Source organism: Parasteatoda tepidariorum, chromosome 8, assembly GCF_043381705.1.
Source record: "Parasteatoda tepidariorum isolate YZ-2023 chromosome 8, CAS_Ptep_4.0, whole genome shotgun sequence".
NCBI lineage: Eukaryota > Metazoa > Arthropoda > Arachnida > Araneae > Theridiidae > Parasteatoda > Parasteatoda tepidariorum.
In genome coordinates this window covers 58,647,207-58,651,959 of record NC_092211.1, presented here as the reverse complement: position 1 = coordinate 58,651,959, position 4,753 = coordinate 58,647,207, and positions in this window count along the sequence as shown.

The window sequence follows — 4,753 nt, the reverse complement described above, 5'->3', positions numbered from 1 at the left end:
TTTTGTGTTTTATTATTTTCCTTTGATAACATATTAAAATTTGCTCAACATAGAAGGGGGGGGGGGGGAGCAGAATAAAAAGAAAAGGTGGTAAATTTTATTGTCCTGGAAATTTGCCGACTTGAACATTTTGCACGAAATATAAATGCAATAATTTCTCAAGCCTCAAAACTAGCAGAAAACTGGAACTGTTTTAAAAAAAAAAAACTTTTATTTTTTAAACTCAAGTTATTTGTTCAAACTTATCCATCAGTTTGTCATTCAATTTACTGTATGTAAAAAAATAATTATTTAAATTTAAAGAACAATTGTTAATTTGCCAATTAAGTTGTATCATTATAAAGCTGTCGTAATTTTTACACAAATTGGATTTAATACTTTTTTCTAATGTATAAAATAAATCCGTTAAAAAAAATTTTATGTTTATACAGAGAAAGTACGATTTTGTGTCTGATATCATAACTTAAAATACCATCTGTACTAATTAATTAGCATATTTGAGGTCACGAACCATTAAGAATGAGCCCTAAAACGTTAAGATCCCATCATTAGATCCAAGTTAACCAGGATAGTCCTTTTTTGGTGCATTGAATATTATTTACGTAAAATTATTCTAAGCATATAAAATGCAAGGAAATTTATATTTAGTTAATAATCTCTGTAAAATCAGAGAAACGTAAACTTCTAAATTTTTGTAGCCACCCTGTTGTTGAAGGCTATTATAATAAATAACACTATTTACAATAAAACTATTTAGTAGCTCTATTACGGTTAACTATAAAAGAGTAAATGGATTTGACGCTTTTTACAACATCCAACCCAGGTAGGCATATTTCATTCTCTTATGAAAAATTATTTTATTTATTTTGGAACTTGTCATACATTTAATTCCTTCAAAATAATGAGAATAAGCACAGTGTTCACATTTAATATCTGTTTATTTAGGTAACTTATCTTCCTTTTGTGCTTATTTTCATGATATAATATTATGATATCCCCACATATTAATGCATCTATTAATCAAATTGAGTTTAAATAATTCCCATCATTTAAGAGAATTTTAAACAAAAGATCTAATCATTAACTACCTGTAAACCTTGAAATAAAATTAAAAACTTCAAATTTCAAAAAATCAATCAAATTTCTCATTAAAATAACTGAATTTAAAAAAAATTAAACAGTACTGTAAATAAGTTTTAAAGTTTCAATAAGCTTTTTCCTTTCTAAAATATAGTGTGTCCCAACTAATTAAAGCCACTAAGCTAAATAATAATTTGCCGATAAAGAAAAAGTGTGAACCAAACATATATTTGAAGGTCTACATCTAAACACATATTTACAAGGAGTAACTTCCTACTGCATCTGGTCAATCAAGAAAAAATATCAAATAAGTTAAAAACGAAAAATGTCCCATGGAAATAAAGCCACTTCTGATTATAGTTAATACATTCGTCATGTTTATATATGACTTGAAGTATATGATGTTGTGCAACCATTTACTCAGGTCTTAACGTTGTCCTTAAATTCCTGAAAAAGTCCTTAATTTTTAAAAAATTCTACAAATCTTCTGAAATTTTATGATTTTTCTAAACTTTTGTTGACAGAAAATGTAAGCTGACAGAAAAAGTAAACATTATATTTCTTACAAAGAATTGAAAAAAGTGTAAATTTAGAAGGAAAAAAAATATTAATTTCGTTTTATTCCAAGAAACAAGATAAGATTGTGAAATGCGCTCCACCTCTACATTGTTACCAACAATTACCCCTGTTTTGGTGCCATAAAAGCATTATTTTTTCCCAGGGCTAAAGAGAAGGGTTGGTTCATTCTTTACTCAAAGCTAAAGCTGCGATTTCCCACCTCATGACGTCACGCCACAAACAATATCAATGGTTCACTTGAAATTTATCGTTAAGTATAATGTACATCACTTATAATCATTTTTATGCTTCATAACATCCCATTTATTAGTTAATTTGGAATAAAACTTGTTTAATTATAGAAAATTGATTTTACAATTGAATAAAATACTAAACAGATATTGTATCAAAAAAATGCTCAAAATTCTAACAAATTATTCAAAATAAAATTCAGAAAAATAAACATCACATTCCACAATCAATTAATGGTGGCAATGGTGGTCCCACAAACCACTGATTATTATTTCATAGTGGTGTCCAAGGAGGGATTTAGTCGTCTCAGACCAGTGAACTCGTGATCTCGAACGCTGATACCAAAAATGACTCAACAGAGGTTAAAAAAAATAACTATAAAATTTAATTACTGAAAAGGTTTGTTTTTAAAAATTAATTAACTAAGTCATTTTAAAATCATAACTATAGATGTACCAATGAAAAAAACTTGGTTTTATAAAAAAATTACGCTACTACAATTTTTTTTTTTTTAAAGTATAAATACAAATTATAATGTAGTTTCATTATTAAAAATGATCAATAGATTTAGAACTTGGTCATTTCAAATTTAAAAAATGAAATCTGTTTTTTTTTTTTAATGCCAACTAAAAGTTCTATGCTATTACATGAAGATGTATGGACATAACAGATGTATTGTAAAAGACGAATAACATTTTTTACAGGTTTTCTGTGCAGTGGCCAATCTGAGGATATTGTGCGCAGCAGAGAAAATCTGTCTGGCTGGTACTTTTAAAATATAGTTCCAATTCTTTTTACACAGCTTTATACCATCCTTGCCAGATATATGGGGATGATGTTTCCTTTTGCCTTACTTGCAAGATAAGCGAAAGGAGACTTACCTCCCTCTTTTCCAGCAGATGAAAGCTAAAGCAAGAGACATTGGCCTCAATTTTGCACCTGCCTGTAGTATGCTAGATTTTGAAGTGGGAGTAATGGCAGCCCTAAATGAAGAATTTAAAGACATTTCAATCAAGGGCTGCTATAAAAAAAAATACTTCCACTTTGCTCAAAGTGTTTGGAGAAAGGTAAATGTAACCTGTTATAAAATTTTATTTTTTGTTATCAGCTTTAAAGTGTATACAGTACAAGATCTATGATTTATAATAAAACATTAACTTTATTGGTGTCAATACTGAGGAAATTACAGTTAAGAAATTGCTGTAACTAAGCAAAAACTTGTCACTTAGTTGTATTATTTATTTAATTATTGGCTAAAAGGTTTAGTTCTAATACTACGGAAATTTTATTCTTTTGTTGTTAAAATTAATAAAAAAATCAAGTGAATATATTTAATTATTAATATTTTAAAAAATGTAGGGTATTTTAAGACTAATCTGACCCGGAAGAATATTCCTGCCATATTTAATAGGTAAGTTTAATGTGTGAAATAAGCTTTATAACACTCAAAGCAAAGCTTCGATTTTAACTAATTTATACCTTTTTAAAATTAATCGTCAAACACCTCAAGTATTTAAAAAATTATAAAAAAATTTTCCTAAAAAAATTGCCAATTTGACAGGACTTTTCCAACCAGATGAAGTTTATAGATGAAAGAACAATTTTTATCATTAAGTGAACTTGCAATAAATATAATTTTGCACTGTTCATATATATTTTTATTATGTGTGTCCAATCACATTACAGTTTTTAGCTGAAACCATAAGTTTATTTTATCACAATTTTTAAAAAAAACCAACTTGTTTTTTAATTAAAGATATATTTTTCTAATAAAAAGAGTATTATTGAAATAAAATTCTAGAATATTTCATTCTACTTCACTTAACTAATATTCTGTTTTGACTCTTAACAGTTTATGTCTCTACATTTAAATAAAAAAGGCTTTTGTGTAATTTTAGCCCTTTTTTTAAGCCTGGCTTAAATACCACAACCTTGTTAGACATTTTGTGGTATAGTTAATTAAAAAAATAGTCAGTATATTAGTTAAATAATTATAGAAACACTTAAGATGGTTGTCTATGAAAAAAACTAGCAAATAATCACTTAATTCATCTTTAATAAATTCCTTTAGGTGCAAAATTTAGAACAATATTTTTCATTTTAAGAGCATTTAGCTAGTGGATCTCTTTTTTTTTCTTCTTACAAACTAGCTTAAGTTTCGCATCAAATTTCATTATTTTAAGTATTCTTAACTAACACATGTTAACATAGTTTTTTGAGATATAAGAAATTTTTATAAGAACTTTTATTAGGATTTCAACATCCTAGTTCTGGTAATGATCTCTAGTAGATTTAGTTTTCCAGTTATGTAAATAATTTATGAACACAGAAAAAGCATATAAAGTAAATCCTGGTTATTTTATCATTTAAGAAACCCATTTTTTTCTAAATTTTAAATACTCTTAATTAGGGTGACCAGACGTCCCCGATTTCCGGGGATTGTCCCCGGCGAGGACCTCGTGTCCCCGGTCGGTTTTGTCCCCGGTTATAAAATTAAAAAATTTTGTGTAAAATATTTTATAAAAATATGTTATATGCAATTTTTATTTTCTCAAAAATTTTCATACAAATTAATGTAAGCATTGAAAATTAAATGTAAACTAGTTTTTAAGAACGCACTATATCGTATACTACAGAAATTTTGGAGCACATAACTTTAATATCTAGTTATGTTTACATTTTTACTAGGCTGTACGCCAGACATGTTTATATAAGAAAAGAAGTTTAAAACAAGACGTAACATGAATATTAGTTGCTGCTTTTAAAACAATTAATATCTTGGGTTACATAAACTGCCAATATTAGCTAATTTCCACTAAAAACAACAACAATTACTACATTTCCGTTTTATTTTAGAAAAATA